Source organism: Bison bison, unplaced genomic scaffold (assembly GCF_000754665.1).
Source record: "Bison bison bison isolate TAMUID 2011002044 unplaced genomic scaffold, Bison_UMD1.0 scf7180017864503, whole genome shotgun sequence".
In the NCBI taxonomy this organism is placed as follows: Eukaryota; Metazoa; Chordata; class Mammalia; order Artiodactyla; family Bovidae; genus Bison; species Bison bison.
This window is the reverse complement of record NW_011495061.1, coordinates 5,541,153-5,561,348: the sequence shown is the minus strand read 5'-3', so window position 1 is coordinate 5,561,348 and position 20,196 is coordinate 5,541,153.

Genomic DNA, 20,196 nt, shown 5'->3' with positions numbered 1-20,196 from the left:
GAATCAGTATTTATTTAATCTCCTGACAGTGGACTTTGGGGTTATTTCTTTTATTTTGCTGTTCAAAGCTACGCTGGGGCTTCCCCTGGGGCTCAGTGGTAAAGAATTTGCAGGAGGCATGGGTCAGTCCCTGGTTCGGGATGATCCCACACGTCTTGGAGCAACTGAGACAGTGCACCCCAACTCCTGAGCCTGTGCTCTAGAGCCTGGGAACTGCAACTATTTGAGCCCACGTGCCGCAGCTACCAAAGCCTGAGCGCCCTAGAGCCTGTGCTCTACAACAGCAGAAGCCACCACAATGAGGAGCCCATGTACTGCAACTAGAGAAGAGCCCGCGTAGCAGTGAAGACCCAGCACAGCCAAAAATAAGACATAAATAAGTAGAATTATTTTTAAAAAAGCTATGTGGTAGTAAATGTCTAAATATCTGTCCCTGTTTGTATAATTTCAGGATAAATTTCTAGAAATGGAATTGCTATATCAAATAGTATATAATGTACATGAACTATTTAATAACATCTTTAAAATTTTAAGTATATTTTAAGCAAAAGAAAAAAGTTGATATAATAAAAACCTGTGTGCACCCATCACCCAAATTTAATAGATTTAACATTTTATCATATTTGCTTCAGGTCTCTTATTTAAAAAATTTTAATATGACAGATACGATTAAGCTTTCCCCAGTCCTTTTCTCTCAGAAATTGATATGCCTCATTCCCATGTGCATCTTATCCTTTATATGTATATATATGTTCATAATTAATGTATAGTATGGCGTGTTTTAACATTTTATACACATGACACCATTCCAGCATGCAGCCTTTGGCAGCCTGGTTTATTTCATTTACTATTGTTTTTGAAAAGTATGCATGTATAAAATGATTGTTTAATTGGTATATGATGTGCCATTGCATGATAGTGAGAGATGAGTAAAGTCTTTCCATTTTTTGTGTGTTACAAACAAGGCTGTGATGAGCAGCCTTATACAAAGAATGCACAAGAGTTTATGTATACCAGCCACCTGTAGTGGGTATGTGATTCTTCAGCGTTGTTAGGTTGTACCAGATTGCTGTCGATAGTGATTGTATGCATTTCCAGCAATGTATACAGATTTTCATTTCCCTAAATTTTTGCTAACACTTGGAGATTCTGTACTTCTCAGTATTTTCCAGTTTAATTAATATGAGATAATATCACATTGCTTTAATATGCATTTTCCTGACTTCAGAGAGATTGAGCATTGTTCCATATTTTATTGGTTATTTAGGTTTCCTTTCCTTTGAATTGTCTATTCATATCTTTAATACCCGTTTTTCAGTTGGGTTATTTACCTTTTTCCTATTGATTTTCGAAGTTAATGTGTTCTCATTTTTAGTCTTTTGTATGCTTTTCAGTAATTTCTTCCTGGCTATGGCTTGTCTTTTAACTTTATGTAGGGTATCATTGTGAGCGTATATTTATCAGAGTTTATGTAATCCTAAATTGTCCTCCAGAAAGGTTGTGCTGGTTTCCAGTACCTCCACCAGGTTCTGAGAGTGCTCCCGTTCGCCACCCTCTGCCTGACTCTGGGATTACTTTTATCATTTGATTGCCTGATCTGATAGGCAAAAAGTGGTATTGCCTCTTGTTTTCTACCTTTTCTTTGAGCCTTCCCACTTGAAACCTGGCTTTTCCCTGAAGATGTCACTTCCTTTGTGACCCTCTCTAATGAAGCAGCTTCCTCTCCTCCACTGACTTTCACTGTCTACTCCCTGATCTTGCTTCCAGCCCTGCCTGGCAACCTTTTCCACTGGAAGTCAGTCTCTCCCTTCACACATATCTCCTGTCCTCCTCCTTGGCGCTGACTGCCTCTTGCCTTCCACATTAGTTGCTTACAACCTTCTTCACAGGTCTCCTGTCTGCTATAATAGGACTTGGGACTTCATGCTGAGAATCCTTCAGTGCTCTGGCCTCAGAGTCCCTCAGTCTTTTCAACTCTAAAGACTGTATTTTCATTCCTCTTAAGGTGCTCATAGCCCTGGCCTCATCACTTGGAGCTATTCCACTTTCAGGATCCTAAACTCTGAAATTCCTGTTCCTCCCCAAGCCCCTGAATACTTACAGCTCTTTCGGGGCTCCCTCTGGCCCTTGCCCCACCCTTAGGACTGCCCGCTTATTGTTCTGTCAGCCTGAACCTCAAAGACAAGAATTCCAGGCATGTAATTGATTACCTGAGCCTCCTCCCTCTTATCCTCACTACAGCCTTCAGTCCTGGTGGACTACAAAAACAGACTTCTGCTATAGCCTCTTGATTTCTTTCTTTTTTTTTTAACGTTTTATTTTATATTGGAGTATAATGGATTAGCAATATTGTGATAGTTTCAGGTTTATAGCAAAGTGATTAGTTGTACATTTTCCCATTTAGTTTGTTACATAACATTGAGCAGAGCTTCTTATGCTATTCAGTAGGTCCTTCTTGGTTATCCGTTTTAAATACACTGAGCCACAGGGGAAACCCCAACACAGCTTTGAACAGCAAAATTAAAGAAATAACTCAAAACTCTAGATCCATCCATGTTGCAGCAGATGTATAGCCCCTAGATTTCTGCACGTGGCTTCATCATTCAGAAGCAGTTCCTGACCCATTATTCCTTTCTCAGAATAGTTCCTTGATTTCCCAGAGAAAATACCCTTAATTTGGTTCTCAAAGGCCTCTAAGATCTGGGATTTCCCTCTTTCCAGCTCTCCTCCCTGGTATACTTGCCGATAAGTTCCCATCAGACTGAACATCTTATTGTCCTTTGTATGTCTTCTACTTTGCTGCCTCTAAGACTTTGCTTATATAGTCCCATCTGCCCAGGGTCGCCCCTCTATCCTTTTGCTGTTTGATCTTCCAGGACCAGTGCAAGGGCAGCCTTCTCTATGAACCCTTTCGGCTTCTTTCACTGGAAACGAGCCCCCTCTACATTTCCGCAGCCTTTATGTCTCCACTGGCACTTAAAGTGGTCTTCCTGGCATTTGTTGTATTTATGTGTCTTTTGTATCCACCTTACTGGAATGTCAGCTCTTTGTGGATGGCCCCATGCTTGATGGATTTTGGTGTCCCAGCCAGCACTAAGTACATTAGTTAACACGTGGTTAGTCTTCAGTATATATTAGTTGAATGTAGGAATGATTGTAAGTGTGAATGGAGAGAGGAGAGACTGTTGTCATGGCAAACCAGAGATTGTATTTAAAATTTCATCCCCCTTCTCCTGCTCTCGAGTGAAGAATCAGACTTAGCTTGACCTGGCCCAGAAGAACAGTAGACCCAGCTCCTGACCCATTGAAGTTTGTTCTGTTGTGGAGGCAGGATCCTTGAGTACCAAGAATTCCACCTAGGTGTTTTCAGTTTTAGGGAGTTGGGCTGGCTGTGTTCTGTGCACTCTAGGCAAGAGGATTTCAGAGGAGTGCAGAAAAAGGAAGCACCGAGCGTGCTCTTGGCAGAGGCAGGAGCAGAGGGACAACAGGGTATGACAACCCTGAGGGGAGCGTTTTATTTTTGTTGTCAGGCTATTCTCTTTCCTCCTTACCTCCCAGGGCTGCCATTCTTCCTGCCTTGGGACCTTGAGTCATAGTCTGACTCTAAATCTCAAACAACCTTTTGTCTCATTCTGTCCAACTACTCTTTGTCCTTTAAAATTTGTCTCTTTTTTCGTCTCCCACAGAAATCCTTTCATGAGCCCCTCCACTCCCACCCGCTGTGCTTTTGAGCACTTTTAGTCTGGAACTCACATTTGAATTATTTCCTATTATGTCTTGCTTCCCTGAGTTAGACTGTGAGCTCCTTGAGTTCAGGAATCACATCTCATGTTTATTTGCTCTCTGCTAAAAACAAAGCAGTGATCAGTGACCAGTGACTACTGTTGATTTTATTGAGGAGGTTGATACTAGAACTTGGAAGTTTATCAGTAGCAGAAAAACTGAAGATGGTAAAGGATATGAAGGTAAAACTTAGCCTTGGGTCACTTCTCTAGAGTCTGGATCAGGGGAGTCAATGCCTGTGCATCTTTACAGTCTCCTGGTGTACAAGGAAGGAGGGTGGGCTTCCTGAATTCTGGCTTTTGAAGGTCTGCCTGCCAGCAGTAGTCAGCATAGAGGCAGGTCGGGTGTTCAGGGTATGGCTTCCAGGGGAGAAGAGGGAGGGTGGGTGGTTGGGGCCCCACACTGCTGTGATTGACTTGGGGGTGAACAAGCTCCATGCCAGCCCCCCTGGTACGAGGGAGCTGTCAGCCCACATGGTCGACTGGAGCTCGAAGGATCCCTTACAGCCTCTTCCCTGAGCTGGAAGCAGGATGGGGAGCAGCAGGCCAGTTGGCTGGCTTGCCTTTTCTGCCTTAAAGTACTTTGTTTCTGTTGCTAACAACAGACATGGGTAGTGTAAATAAAGTGCAGACACATAGACACATATGTGGAGACTGAAAATTGGAGTTGTCAAGGACAGGGGAGGGGCTGAGTGAAGGGGGACTGGAAATGTGTAGCTAAGTCTCTAAAGATGCGTAGTGTGCCCTGGACCCTCCTCCCTTCAGCCTTTAGCAATGGACTGCCCTTAGAGGGCAGGCTGGGAGGTCAAGAACTATATAAGCAAAGTCTTAGAGGCAAGAAAGTAGAAGACATAATTCTGGATGCCACAGGTTTCAGAGACTTGCTTGTTTCAGTTGAATATAGCTTTGCTCAGGCACACACGCCTTTGAGCTAGGTGCTAGTGATCCTCGAGGGCTGATGACGGCAGCTTCTTCCTTCCGTCCTGCCTTTTCTGAAAGGCTTTGCTCGTTAATCCCTTGTTGCACCCACAAGTGGTGTACATGGATCAGCAGCAGCCATGGCCTTTCTGGCAGCCCTGACCTGTCAGAGCCCCCTGAGGTTTGCACACCCAAACACATGACTGGTGTTTTGAGTGAGGTTCCTTAGAATGGTTCCTGATGCCAGTTCAGCCTGGCTAGGAAGAGTGATCTTACTAGCTGGAACCTGAATCGTTAGCTGTTACAAGAAGTAAAAGTTGAGTCTCATGTGAGAGGAGCTTCTTTGGAGACATGAGGTGTAGATGGTCTGTGATGAGGATGGTTGAGGAGGAAGACTGTGAGTTTCTCCTGCTGGAACTGTAAATTGGGGCAGTTCGGTGTTCTCTCTTCCTTCCTCCTTGAGTCTAAGAGCATGTCTGGAGAGCCTCTCCTGTTTCTGATTCAGGTGGAAAGAGCTGCTGCGTTGATATGATATGTCATGTGGCGTTACTCCATTTGTTACTGCAGAAGTTAAAGGACCAGGGTACATGTGAATAAGTTACCTATTTTTATAATTGAGAAGGAATGTGGGATTATTCCTATAATGATAGCAATCTCACTCCCATTCAGTAACCTTTCTAGAACAGGAGAGAGAGGAGTGAAGTTATTATTAGGGTCTGAGAATCGCACACCACCCTGGAGTGCCTAAGGGGTTGCCCCCCACTGGCCTCCAGTAGCTATGCAGTCACAGTGATGCAAAGTCTGGGAACTCCCAAGGAAAGGGTTGGTTGCTTTCTTTCTTTTCCCTGACTTACGGTAGGGCTATGAAGCTGAGTATCTGGTCCTTGGGAGGAGTAGTTGACTAAGGTTTTTAACTGAATGAGATTGGACTCTGCTGGCCTCTGAAGCTGATAAAACTCCAAAGCAGGGCAGGAGACAGTGCTCCCCAAGGTGGGCAGAAAGAATGATGGTTCTTGTGCTAGCGTATGTTCTAAACCACCATGCCCGGTGGAGGGGTAGGGGGAGCTCCTTAGAAAGGCTGAAGGAGAGGCAAGTCCACCTCACCCAACTGGAATTCTTTTCCCACCCCCACCTTTGCCCCTGCAAATGTTGCAACAAGCCGCCTCTGAGGTCTGGTTCTTGACTCCCCTACCTGCACAGTTCAGGTGAAAAGGGAGGTTCGTGGTGAGGCCCCTCCCACCAGTTAGGAGCATGGAGGGTTGTGTTGTTTTCTTTCCCCTGCCCTTAGTGAGTGGCCTAGTGCCTGACACATGGTTGCTCGTTGTTTGTGGATCTGATGGTCTCCCAAATATGGAGCATGGGTAGGATCTGGATAACAGGGAGGAAGGGGAGAACTCCAGGCTGGAAATGGTTTGAGCATAAAAACACAGCTGCAGATGCAGAAATGGACATGTATGGAGCAGGGAGGTGTCCTACCTGGAGATAGAAGTGCATTTGTGTGTGTGTATGTGGAGGGGGTGTATGCAAGTCTGTGTGTCTTTGCATGGAGGGGAATGGAGGATGGTAGGGGAGTGGTGGTGGTAGGGAAAGAGGGTAGTTGAAAGAGCAACAGGGAAGGAAGAAGAGGGAAGCGAGATTGGTTGGTAGCATTTCACAAGGTTCTGGAGGACCCAGAGGAGTCTGGATTTGGTGTGATTGGCATTTGTGTGTGTGTGTGTGTGTGTGTGTGTGTGTGAGTCACTCAGTCATGTCCAACTCTTTGAGACTCCATAGACTGTAGCTCACCAGGCTGTTTGATCCGTGGAATTCTCCAGGTCAGAATACTGGAGTGTGTTGTGATTCCCTTCTCCAGGGCATCTTCCTGACCCAGGGATCGAACCTGGGTCTCCTGCATTGCAGGCAGATTCTTTACCATCTGAGCCAGCAGAGAAGCTCGTGATTGGCAGTTCAGTTCAGTTCAGTTCAGTCGCTCAGTCATGTCCGACTCTGTGATCCCATGAATCGCAGTACGCCAGGCCTCCCTGTCCGTCACCAACTCCTGGAGTTCACTCAAACTCACGTCCATCGAGTCGGTGATGCCATCCAGCCATCTCATCCTCTGTCGTCCCCTTTTCCTCCTGACCCCAATCCCTCCCAGCATCAGAGTCTTTTCCAATGAGTCAACTCTTTGCATGAGGTGGCCAAAGTACTGGAGTTTCAGCTTTAGCATCAGTCCTTCCAGAGAATACCCAGGGCAGTTAAGGAGCCCCAAAGAGCAACATGATGATGATACTGAGATTCTAGAATACTTAGTTGTTTATGAGCAGGAGGAGATGGAAGAAGAATGGGAACTAGTAATGATACTGGTAACACTTCACATTTATATATTGCATCCATGGCTGGCACTCGGTAAAGTGCTCTTTAGGTAATCAGAGACCATTGTAGTAAGCTTGGTATGAGGTGATTAGCTGGAGATAAATTGCACAGCAGATGACATAGTTAGCTCCTTCATATTTGGCTATATTTGGCTCTTATTTGGTTAAATAAGAAATAGCTCCAAGGACATCTTCTTCCTGAACTCTGCTTCCCAAAGTGTGTCCTTGAAGCCTCTGGAGCTGGGGCTGTTGTCTGGCTCAGCTGGGCTGCTCAGCGCTTGCACACTCGCTGCCAGGAACTAATGTCCTTGGGCCTCAGCTGGGGCGTGTCCCCAGTACAGCCATCTGGAAGGTCAGAGAAATTAGCCACTAGAATGTACCCATTAGTGTTTCAAGAGGTTACAACCTGTCAGTGGAATCCCAAGCCTGGGAACTGCTTCTCTCACAGGGCTTTTCAAAGTTGGAACAAGCTAACAGTTCTCTAGCACTGACTGCTCCCTTATTTGGACACTAAATTTTCAGGGTGAGATTAGACTTCTCCTTTGTTTTAGGAGAGTTTTTAAGGACCTGATATCCCTGTGAGTGATTTTCAGAGAGAGAATGTGACATCAGAGCCATACCTTTCCTCCCCTTTTTCTTTCCCTGGCCTCCAGCCCACCCATTTAGGAGAGTGGGAAGGGGCCCCTGTCCACTCACCTCAGTCTTGGAGGAGGAAAATGGACAGCACATCCTGGAACCAAGAGTCATGGAGTGGCCTGGCTGCAGGGCTGGGGGGCAACTTCAAGCCCCGCCTGAGGGCTTGTCTCTTGGCTTTGGGGAACTTACTATGGCCACTGACTTGGCAGAAATGTAGTTTATCAGTCCAGCTTCATGTGAGGGGCTGGGGATGGTGGTGCTGCTGAGGGGTGAAGAGTCTTCTGTGGCAACTTTGAGAGCATACTTCTTCCCCTGCCAGCCTCCTAACATGGACGGCTGATTGTACTGCAAGCCCAGCTCTGCCAACTTCTGCCTTTCCTTCTGGTTGACCCCCGTGAACCTCATAGAAGTAATTCAGCTCCTGGCAGTGACATTGGATCCTATTGGAGGAAGGGAAAGCAGGAAGGAGAACAACATGTTTCTGTCAACAAAGGTGTGCTCTCGCTAGTTGGAACGCGCTGTGAGGTGGCTTTCAGCCCTTGGGTGATTACTGTGGGCTTAAATTGTGATGCCGTGTGTGGAAAAGGCTGTAAATCATAGAGACTGTAGGGCTGTGGAGTGAAGGTAGGGCCTCCAACTGCAGTCGCCAAGAACCCAAGGTGAAAGCTGGCCAGAAGGCTGGCCAGACTGGAGAACTGCTACTGCCCAGAAAGAAAGCACTTTGGGCAGTTGTAAGTGCTTTGCTTGCAGTATCTTATTTAATCTGCCCAAGAATACTTCGTGCTTGGAGCTGTCATCCCCACCTCAGAGTTAAGGAAGCTCAAGCCTCGAAAGCTTATTCACAGCTTGGTAGCTAGTAGAAATAGAGTTAGAATTCATACCCCAGACTACTCTTTTCCCATTATTCCTTACAGAGGAAACAATGACTAACCACTAATTTTAATAAACATTCTATATCAGAAGAGTTACAGATTTGCAGAAAAGTTGCAAAGATAATATATAGAGTTTCTGTCGGCCCTGCAAGCCATTCATTTTTTTCTTCCTCTTCTGGTCCATTTTATGAGGATTCATGGGGGTGAAGTACAGATTTGGAATAAGGACATTTTTTCCCAAAGATTCCAGCTTAGTGATTTTTCAGCTAGAATTTTCGAAAGTCCATTCTAACGTATTATTTCTTCTCCAGTTCTACTCTGTCTCAGTCCTGCTGGAAGGGACTAGCCCTGGCTTTGCCATCTGGTTTCAGAGTCAAACACCCTACTCTCTTGACTGTCTCAATAGAGGTGGATAGCAGCTGAGCTTCTCAGAGGTAGGGAAGGCAGGTGGGTGTGGGGAGCATTCGCACCAGCTTGGCTTCTGGACCTTCTGCCTGACAGGGTTGTGACGTGGGTGTTAGGAGTTTCAGCTGATGTTTCCTGGCCTGCAGCCAGAGCCCTCCCAAGGGACATGGGGAGAGTCTAGGCAGTGAGGCCTGTTTGCTTGGATGCTCTCCTGAAAATCTGTCCTTGTACGGTGCAGAATGGTTTGTGGTGGTCGCTGCTCTAGGCCCAGGCCTCAGGGTGCAGGCAGGAAGGCTGACTGTGGGCAGGGTAATACCCGTGGGCAGCTGGTGTGCTTTGCTGGGTCCCAGGCATGTTGTCCATTTAAGGGAAAGGGGTCTGCGATCTCCTTGGCTCTGGGTGTGAATGGGCTGGCCTGAAATTTGCTCATGGCCTTTGCTGGATGTGCTTTTTCAATGAGATCATTCCAGAGTTACATTCCTATGAAATTATATTTTGCTCAGGACGTGAAGCTGGATTTGTGTAAAAGCATTGGCACTAAAACTCCGGGCTCAGAGTGGGGCAGAAATGAGAATTGAGATAAACAGACCTTTAGAAGGAAGGGAAGACAGAAGGAAAGAGAAAACAGTTGTTAAAGGATTTTGCATTTAAAATTGGTGCACCGTAAGCATACCAAGGAGTCGGGATTGCCACTCAGACCATGGAAAGGCGGAGGTGACGTGTATTGTCCCAGCTGCCTGCTGCCCCCAGGCAGTGTGGGCTCAGCCTCCGACGTCTCATTTTTCGCTCTTTGCTTTTTCTCTTTTTCTTTGTCTCTGTCTGTCTCTCTTGCGCACACATATACAAGTGTATACACATACAGCCCCTTCATGCTGGCAGTGTGAAATGACCGTATTCTGTATAATTTAGCCTTGAAATCCTGTCTAAATGCTGTTCTCTTGGCTCTGAATGTCCTTCTCTCCCTTTGCCCAGGTACGTCTAGTCACTCTCATTTGGACGTTGCTTTTCTAAAATCCATTGTGCTGCTCTCAGACAGAGTTATTTTCTGGCACCTCTGTGCTCTCACTCCCCTTGTGTGTCCCACTCTTCCCGTACTTCTCATTTGGTATTGGAGGGCAAGGAATATTACCCTCCCCGGTGCCTGCCAAAGAATCAGATACTCATTAACTGATTGTAGAAGAGAGGAACCAAATGAGTGAAAAGTTGGCAACTGCAGGGAAGGCAAGCCTCAGAATGTTGGCTAACATAGCATACCTGACCTTGGAGGCTGAGAGACTAGAGAGTTAGACTTGCAAAAAGAGTAGTTATATGTGTGCATGCAAGTGTGCACAAAAGCACGGGGAAGTTTGTGGAATGGTAAGATGGAAAGCCCGGTAAGTTCCAGATTCCACAGGCAAACTGCGTGGTTTAGACTCACTCAGGTTAGATGAAGCTGCCCCCTGAGTAATCCTTGTGAAGTTGCACAAGGACAGAGAAGAAGGAGCTTTAGGTTTGAAATGGGAGGGTTCTGGGTGGTGATGGTAATAATATTCTTAATAATAACAACAACAGCACCAGTAATAACATAGTCCTCACACTGGACCAGACGTTATTCCAAGTACTTTTCGTATTTTAGCCCTTTGATCCTTACAGTAAGCCAGATGAGGTAGTTACTTATTAACATACGAAGAACTGCATAGTAGTTTTAGACCTGGTTCTGTACCTACGAGTTGAGTGACCTTGGGGGCAAGACAGCCTCCCTGAACTAGTCTCCTTTGTTAAATGGAGAAAATACCTTTTGCATTTAACCACTGGGGTTTGTTTGGCAGACTCAAATGAGCTAGCAATGAATGTTGTTTTGATAAGTCTAAAACTTTTTAGACTCTGAAGGACTTGGAACTAGAGTTGGGGAAGAAGGGTAAATTGCATAGTAATTGTGGTTGAGATATTGGGCTCATACGTAAAGTGCGTGCTGCTCTGAGTGCGGGCCATAGTTGTACTTCACGGCTGCTCTGTGCTGGCCAGTGGCGGCATCATTGATTATATTTAGAATCAAGACTTGAGCTTCCATTAAAGAATCAAGAAACTAGTTCTCAATGGAACTAAATATAAATGTGAAATATCATTAGGGGACAGATCTTAAGGGCTAACCAGGCCTTCCCTCCCAGTCAGGGAGGCAGAGAGGAAGCATGGTGGTGGGTGTTTGCAAGGGGGAGAATTATTCTATTGAGCCCTTGGGAGCAGCGAGGCCTCTGCAACTAGTAGCAGAGAGGCTGGCTCAGAGAGGTGGCCCATGTCGGCTCCCACAGCCCAGCCCCACAGCAGTGGACTGCAAGGTTCTGTGGGCTGGTGGATGTGACCCATTTTTCCTCAGGCGAGAGATCTGTAGGGAGTTTGAGAAGTTGTTTAAATCACTACAGCCTTGGTAATGGAGAGTATGTCCAGCAAAGTGGTCCATATTTGCGGATACTGGGTCCACAGAGATGCCAACCCTTGGGCTTGCGATTGCACTGTGCTGAGCTGGGCAGTGGATGAGGAAGATTGGTGAAGGGAACAGAGGGGATAGCGTCTGCATGTGCAGCCCAGGAAAAGCAGTGTGGACCCCGGAGGCCTGTCACTAACTATAGAGCCGAGCAACCTCCTCCGTGAGGTCTGAGCTCAGAGTGCCTCTAGCCTGACAGTTGCCTGGATGGGCTGTGATGCCTGTGTGAATAATTATAGGTCACAAAACAGAACCATAGTCAGCTACATCCCTCAGAAATGCCTAATTGTAGGCTACAAATGTGAAAATATACAAGAGCTTAGACACATGTCATACCTCATTACAGAGAGCTCTGGCATGAGTCAGATGTGACTTGGGTGGCTCTTTGTGTGTCAAGAACTGCTTGGTGGGCATGCTGGCTGGCCCAGAAGAAGGGAGGAGGCATCTTCCCCATGCATCCCTTAGGGAGACTGGGAACTTAGGGAAGGGGGAGAAATATGTGCTGTGCCCACAGCTTGCTCTTCATTTGTGCACTTACATGGCTAAAAAGCTGCGGTTACTCAAGGTAGGTTTGATTCCTCTTTAGGAATTGTCTTCAGCACCAGTTCACAAACCACTTTAGAAAATGTCACATTTGAGTCTCGGGATCTTTGGCATTTGTGTCTGATGTTTTTGCATTCAACTATTCCTTTTTTTAAAAAAATTGGAGTGTAACTGCTTTACAGTGTTGTGTTACTTTCTGCTGTACAACAAAGTGAATCAGCTATAAGTATATATATGTCCCCTCCTTGAGCCTCCCCTCCACCCCCCACATTCCACCCCTCTAGGTCATCGCAGAGCACTGAGCCGAGCTCCCTGTACTGTACAGCAGCTTCTGCTAGCCCTCTGTTTCACACAGGCTAGTGTATTTATGTCAGCGGCGCTCCCCAATCTGTCCCGCCCTCTCCTTCCTCCACTGTGACCTCAAGTCTCTTCTCTATGTCTGTGTTTCTATTCCTGTTCCTGCAAATAGGTTTATCTGTGCCATTTTTCTAGATTCCATATATGGCAGGATATGACTGTTCTTTACTCCTGAAGGCCTGTGATGCATAGCAGTTTGTAAATTGCTGGCATCCAGGTTTGAAGCAGTTGTGCAAGGACTCAGGGAAGCAGGGCACCTTGTTGGCACACTCTCAGTGCCCAGTGTTGGCACACCTGCTGAGTTCTATAGGCCTGTATTCACAATTACCTGTGCACTTGCGGGACAGGTAAAGTGGGTTAGCACAAAGATTCTTAGAGTGGGTGTGTGAGGAACTTTGGGCACTTGTGAACCTCCTAAACTGGCAGACAGAAGTTTCTGTTCTTAGAAATTTTCTTTGGAGGTTCTTGGTGTTTATTAGATACTTGGAGGGGTCTGGGACCTCAAACAGTTGTATTCTTAAAAAGTGGAGATTTCGGGAATTCCTTGGCTGTCCAGTGTCTAGGGAACGTCCATGCTTTCACTGCTGAGGGTGCGGGTTCAGTCCCTGGTCGGGGAATCTAAGATCCCACAAGCCATGTGGCATGGCCAAAAAAATAAATTAACCTAAATTAAATTATATTAAAAAATAGGAGTTTGGGGCAGTCTCAGTATGCACCCCTTTTGATATCAAGGCTCCACAGGTTACTTGACAGTTACTGCTGCTTCTGACCCGAGGTACTTTTCTCTGGTTTGCACCCTTTTTGTCCTATGGCTCTGAATGAGTTAGCATTCTTAATGGATGCAGATTTTCCTTCAGAGGAAATTCAGATAATGTTCCAAAGTTTCTGAGGGCAATTGCCAAATAGGAATTTTAGGAATGTTTTGAGAATGTATTGGAATAAACATTCAGACCTCGAAGGACTACCCTGGAGAGGAGAATGTCTGTGTATATTGTGTATCTGGTATATTGCATATCATAGTTGTTAAATCATGTTTTGTTACCTTTAGTTTCACTACCTTCAGTTCATACCCTCAGAAGTTGGAACCGAGTCTGTGTCCCCAGTACAACCTGGAAGATCTTGGGAATTCTTTCCTTGCAAGATAATAGTCTGAGGCTGATGGGGACATTTTAAGTTCCTTAGAGAAGTGAGGGTATCTGAAAAACCCCAGGTTACCTAACTGGACTGTACTGACTTATTGCTGGGCTGAGGGAGTCCTGGTTTACATAGGAGCCTACTTTGTCTTGTCTGGGGTGCTTGGGGGTCTTTGATAAAATGCCCAGCTGGGTTGGGCTAGTCTGGTCCAGCACCGGGCTATTTCTGCATGGGGGCTCTCCCTGGCTGAAGGTAGCCTTAGCTTGGTCCAGATTTCCAGGCTTGTGAACAGTAGCAGTAGTGGTGGGTGGGGTTTATGTTAGGGTCCTGTTTCCTCTCAGTTTAAAATATCTTAGTCATCTCTGAAAATGAAGGAGTCTCAAGAGTGGAAGGGACCTTACATGGTATCTGTGCTAATCTACAAAGCAGGGGGAGGGGAAGACTAACCTTATCTACTTCTCTCACCCTTGTATCCCCAGCATCTTAACTGAGTGAGTGGCATGTGGTAGGGATTCAAAAATACTAATCGAGTGAATGAGTAAGCACCAACTTTGAGCAGACCATTGTCCTTGCTTCATTTGTTCATTTATTTCACAAATATTAATAAGCTCTTAGTATGTGCCACTTTAAATTCTGGGGTAAACCATAGTGACTCAGACCGTCTTTGTCCTCAGGAGCCTAGTCTGTAATTTAGAAGTGAGGAGTTAAACAGAACTTATTGTCTGTAATTGAAATTTAAGAATAAAATGTTCTCATTTTGGCCATTTTGGATCTTCTCCTTGTCTAAGGTCTCTTTGGGGGATCACAGATAACATATCTAATCCCTTTTTCACATGAGGGCCTTTCAGAATTCTCAAGGCAATTTTCAGCTTTGCCCATCCTCAGTCTTCTCTTCTCCAGGGTAAACATTCTCTGTTCTTTAGTCGTTTCTCCTGTGACATGCCTGTGAATGCCCTGTCCATCCTGGTCCTCAGGATGCGTCCAAACTGAGTTTGTCCCTCGGACAGTGTGGAGTCCAGAACCCAAGGCTTTTTCACAAACGTTAATTTCCAAGGAACGTTCCAGCCTGGAGCATTTCCTGCATTTCAGCTTTGCTCTGCTCACCCTGGGCTCAGACAACGGATAATGGAAAGAGAAAGTTCTAAACTTGGCCAGACTGAGAAGATCTTCATATTTGGCTAATCCTGGAATTAAAAACTTTTGTCTCTGTTCTGTCCTAGCCCCACTACCCCACCCCACTCCCCTTGGTGTAGATGAATCTGCACACAGCCTTGCTGCCAGTGGCTTGCTTGCCTTTCATTTTCTGAGCCAGTGCCCTTCATTACCAGGGAAATTAGCATGAAAAAGCAGATTCCAGTTCTATGACTTTATGCAGTACAAGCCCTTTATCACATTCTCTAACCCCACTCCCTACTGAAAATGATAAAAGTTGGAGTCTTGTGACATCACAACAGTTGGCTGTTGTATCAACAGCTGTGATGTCACCAACGGAGGATTATGACTTCAAGGAAGAATAGAGGGAGGGAATGTATCAGACCAGAGACCCCCAGGGTGGTGGTAGGGCTGGGGGAGACTAGCAGGACACAAAGACATAATTTTCATGTAAATCTTCACCCAAAAGCCCAGTTGGCCTTTCAGCGGCTGGGCTGCCCGTGGAATCCCTCTTCCAGATTCCCATCACTCCCTCCCTCTGTGGATTAATGGTTTGGTTTGTGGGCATTGCTCAAGTCTGAGCGTGTGTGGAAGTCCCCTGCTGGCCTGCTGGCTTCTGGGCTGGCTTGGGGTTTTATTCATGAGGTTCCTGTTGAATATAACTTTTCAAGGAGGGAGTTCAGAGGGGAGCCCGGGAGCCTGGGGTAAAGCTGATGCAGATGTAGGCAGCCTCTGAGCTGAGAGGTGTGCAGCCTCATCTCTCCAGGCAGAGGGGCAGCTGCTCTGTCAGCTGTGGGGGAAGCCTGAGCGTGCCGTCCACAGGCCTGAGTGCTAGCTGCCCACATGCTGCTGGGGCAGGTTGGGTCCGCCCTGAGCTCCTCCATGGCTCCTTGATGCAGAGACTTAAAAACACCTGCTACAGAGGTTCCCAAACTCCCTCAGTTTGTGGGAAATTTGAGCATTTTTCACAATGCTCAGAGGCGGAATATTTTTATGAAATATTTAAGTGTAAACAATGTAGTAAGTGCTTATACATCCTAATAACTGAGTAGCCATTTGAAAAACATTATAAATTGAAAGGAAAAATATTTTTAGAGGAGGGTTGGTGGGATTGGTGAAATAGGTGCAGGGGATTAAGAGGTGCAAATCTCCAGTTACCTGATAAGTAAGTCATGAGGATGTAATATACAGGATAAGGCATATTGTCAATAATATTGTAATAACTTGTATAGGACTGGATTTATCATGGTGATCATAACATATACAAATATCGAATCACTACCTAGTACACCTGAACCTAGCATAATATTGTACTTCCATTTCAATTACAAATATTTGTATTTCATTCTCAAGTAGCCATAGGCACTAGCTAATGGGATGTACTGGCACTGCACCACATCTCACGTGTTGGAATTGCATTGGATATTGCCATCCCTATTTCCTGTTCCACATTGCTTTTCACACGGTTATTGCTTTTTAATCACAGCAGCTGCTGAAAACCCAGCTTCACAAAGAAATGACATCATCGAAAAGAATGTAGTGCGATCTCATGTTAAAACTCACGCCATGTCCAACAAATGTTGAATATTGCCCTTGTTTCCCTCAAAAATTTAAAATATCTTGCAGCACCCCCTTTGAGTTCCCTGTGGTACTCTCGGGCACCTCTGCACACAGTTTGAGAACCACAGAAGCCAACTTCATTTAAAGGAGGAAAAAGGCCAGTTCTGTCCCCATCATAACCTTTAAAGCCGTTGGGTAGATGGATGGACAAATGCCCCTTATCTTCAGTCTCAGCTCCTGTTAGACTGTATAGGGGAAGGCTTTTCTTTTACCAGGGTCTGTGTTTGTGAGTGCCTCTGTCCCTGGGTGGGGAAGAATGATAAGGAGAAAAGACTTGAAGAACAGCAAAAGAAGAGCATCTCTTTCATTTATTTACCATTGCCATGACACACAGCATGTGGGATTTTATTAGTTCCCTGACCAGGGGTCAAACCCACAGCCCTACATTGGGAGCGTGAAGTCTTAACCACTGGACCACCAGGAAAGTCCTTTTTATGTTTATGTTTTGTTGATTCAGGGCCCTCTGAACTAAATGGCTTAAAGAAAAATGGGATTTTAACACCAAGAATTTGGGGGCCGGGCATGAGACTACTGCCATTTCTAACTCTATCCAGATAGAGCTGGGCTGCAGGAGTGTACTCGGGATGGAGGATGGCTTCCTGCCACAAGATATGACAGAGACCAAGGGACTCACTGCTCTGGTTTCTGTTACAGAGCTCAGTGCCAACCTCTTCCGGACTCTGGGATCTACACTTACTCTAAAACCCTTGGCAAATTACTTAGCCTGAGCCTCGGTTTCTTCCTCCATAAAATAGAGATAATGACAGCTAGATTAAATGAGATAAATGCGTACTAAGAACAGCCGAGCCTGGCTGTGTACATACACTTTCTTCTACTCCCTTCTAAGACCGGGACTTTTATCCAAAGGGAGATTCAGCCCCAATGATCTGGCCAAGATCTGCAGTTTGAGAGTGACTTAACTTCTCCTAGATAACTTTGCTTTGTGTAACTAATGTTCCCACTCTGCCGAGTTCTATAATCTGTGTACCCATTCTGAAGGTTCCTTTTTCACTCTCTAAATGGCATTTTTTAATGAACAGATTTCTTATTTAGTGTAATCTGATTAATCAAGGTTTTCCATTATGGTAATCTGATCAATCAAGGTTTTCCATTATGGTTATTGCTTTTTGTCCTGTTCTTGCTCCAAGGTCTCCTTGGCTTTTGCTCACGGTTTTCCTTCTGCTAGCAGCAACATTCTTCCTGTTTTCTTTGTCTTCCACAAGTCCTACAAGACTCAGCCCAGCATCACTTCCTGTCTCCTCCAGAACCTTCCCCTGCATCTGTCCTGTCCACCTGGTTAGGTGTCTTTCTTCTTGCTTTCAGAGCTCTGTGTCCATACCTCTGTCAGAGCTCTTGTTACATTGTACCAGCATCTTTCCTTTACTCGACAGTCTCAGGCAGGATGGAGGGCTGCTCAAGGGCAAGGACCAGGATATAGCACAGTGGCAAGGGGGGCCTGGCCAGAGAGATGCCTTGGAAGGGTTCGAGTGAGTAAACACACGAAAGTCTCAGATGCCACACCTGTCTCTCCTTCTACTTCTCTTATGATATTTCCCCAGCCTTTCATGACCTGTGCCCTCTTTTGATGAGCATGGAGATCTTCCAGGCAGATGGTAAAATGCTACCCCCAGAGAGCGTACTCCAGATTGAAGTTAACTACATGACAGTGCTTCAGAGAGGGCTGGTCAGTGTCCCAAGCAGCAGACATCAGGATAGGAAAGTCCTGTCATTCACTAAGCCCCAGAGTAAGGATCTTTGTGTTTTATAACAGGAAAATCATTGTAATCTTTGCAGAGAGCAACTTCAGTTCTGGGGCTGAAGCCATTCCTGGTCTGAATCTGTTCAGAGGTGTTCCGAGGACATGACCCCCTTCTGAATGTTTTGCGTGGACATGCTTGCTGCGGGTGGGTCAGGCTCTGAACTGGGAAGGCTGGTGGTGTTGGAAGATGGGCCTGGACAGATGGACCTTCTTTCTGGAAGAAGGAAAACAGTGAGCAAAAGCCAAGGAGACCTTGGAGCAAGAACAGGGCAAAAAGCAATAACCATAATGGAAAACCTTGACCAAGCTGCTCACTCTGTCTGGTACAGCCACTCTGAGCTGGTGGCAAATATTTTTTGGTTAAGAATCTGCCTGCCATTGCAGGGTAGATGGGTTCAGTCCCTGGTCCACGAAGATTCCACATGCCACGAAGCAGCTAAGTCCATGTGCCACTGCTGAGGCCCTAGAGCCTGTGCTCTGCAACAAGAGAGGTCAGCACAATGAGAAACCTGTGCATGGCAACTGAAGAGTAGCCCCTGCGTGCTGCGCTAGAGAAAGCCTGCATGCAGCAATGAAGACCCAGCATAGCCATAAACAAATAATTTAAAAAGTATTTATTGAGGGCCTACTGTGTGCCAGGGTCTGTCCTAGGCACTAAGGGTACAGCTATAAACAAAACCCCCAAATCCCTAGCCTCATGGAGCTTATACAGACATAATAAATAAATGGAAAAGAAGAGTAGTTGTGTTGGATGGTGATGAATGTTATAGAGAAGGGTAAAACAGAAGAAGGGAGAATAGGAGGACTGAGGGGATAGTAGGGTGGAGGAAGGTTTTTTAATATAGTAATTTCTTAATACTAAATTTTATAGTGTGATCCAGAGGAATCTTCACTAAGAAGGTAATGTCCAAAGACCTGGGAGGTGAGGGAGGAACCTCTTTTGGGGGAGAATGTTGTAGTTACAGGGGACAGTGGGTGTGGAGGCCTGGAGTTGGAATGTGCCTGGTGTGTTTGAGGAAATAATAAGGAAGATATGGCTGGTGGGGAAAGAGTAGTTGAAATGAGATTGGAAGTATCATAGAGACCTAGATGATGAAGACATTGTAGATCATTGTGAACATTTTGGCTCTTTCTTTGAGTGATTGGGATCCATGTTAGGGTTTTGCCAGAGAAGTGGCAAGATCTGCCCTGTTGCTGGTGATGGGTGCATCTGATGATGGTAGCTTATTGAGGGTCTGTTCTGATTGTTTCTGTTTTCTTGATGAAATGGGAAACAGAGTAAGAGCGAAGAGAGTGAGGACAAGGGAAGAGGCCTTGAGGCTGAGAGTTGGGGGAATGCCAGAGACTTCAAGTATGTTACCTCTTGGTTCTGAGTATTCTTTGTATTTTATATATGGCTTCTCGCTGGTTTTGATGTTCTCATGATAGAGGTAGAGTATTCTCCCTATACTACAGATAGGAAAATGAAGGTATTGAGACTTCCCCAGCCCCTTTAGCCCTTACCACTTCCTAGTCTCTTTCTGAGAAAGTTCACTTGTGGCTTTTGTGTTTTTCTGGAGCAGGGCAGGCATCTTGCCATCGGTCAGGTTGAGTTCAGCTAGGCTGGAGAGCATGGGAAGGGTGAGAATGAGGTCAAGATTTAGGATCAGGAAAGGCTTCAGAAAGAAGTTGACATTTGAACTGAATATTTAAGAAAGAATGGGGGTGGAGGACTTCACGATGGAAGGAATTGGTTGAATAAAAGCTTAGAGGCATAAACATTCCTGGCATGTGCAGGAAATGGCATTTAGTCTGCTATGACTGGCAGAGGGAAGGCTCTGGTATGAGCTAGCTCTGTGGCCTTGGAATCCCCAACATGTTTACAGGACCCACAAGGTTCTTCTTGCCAGGGAGGAAGAGGGAGGCCTTTGTGGGGCAGGCCTCCATTCTCTGGACGGAGCAGGCTCCATCGTCCTGGCAGAACTGGGTTAAGGTCCTTGCTAAGAAGCTGAGTTTCCAGACTGGCAGAAATAGCTATGTCGAGGTTTATAAAACTGTCTTGGAAGCAACCAGATTTCCTTTGGCCTGGAATTGCCTAACAAGCCCTCAGCCCATTTTAGGCTTTCAGGAAACATTTAAACCCAGCTTCAAACCTCCACGAAATCAGTACTGAAGTGGAGAAGGACCATATGGCAGGAAAAGAGACTGAAAATGGTTGAGGTTG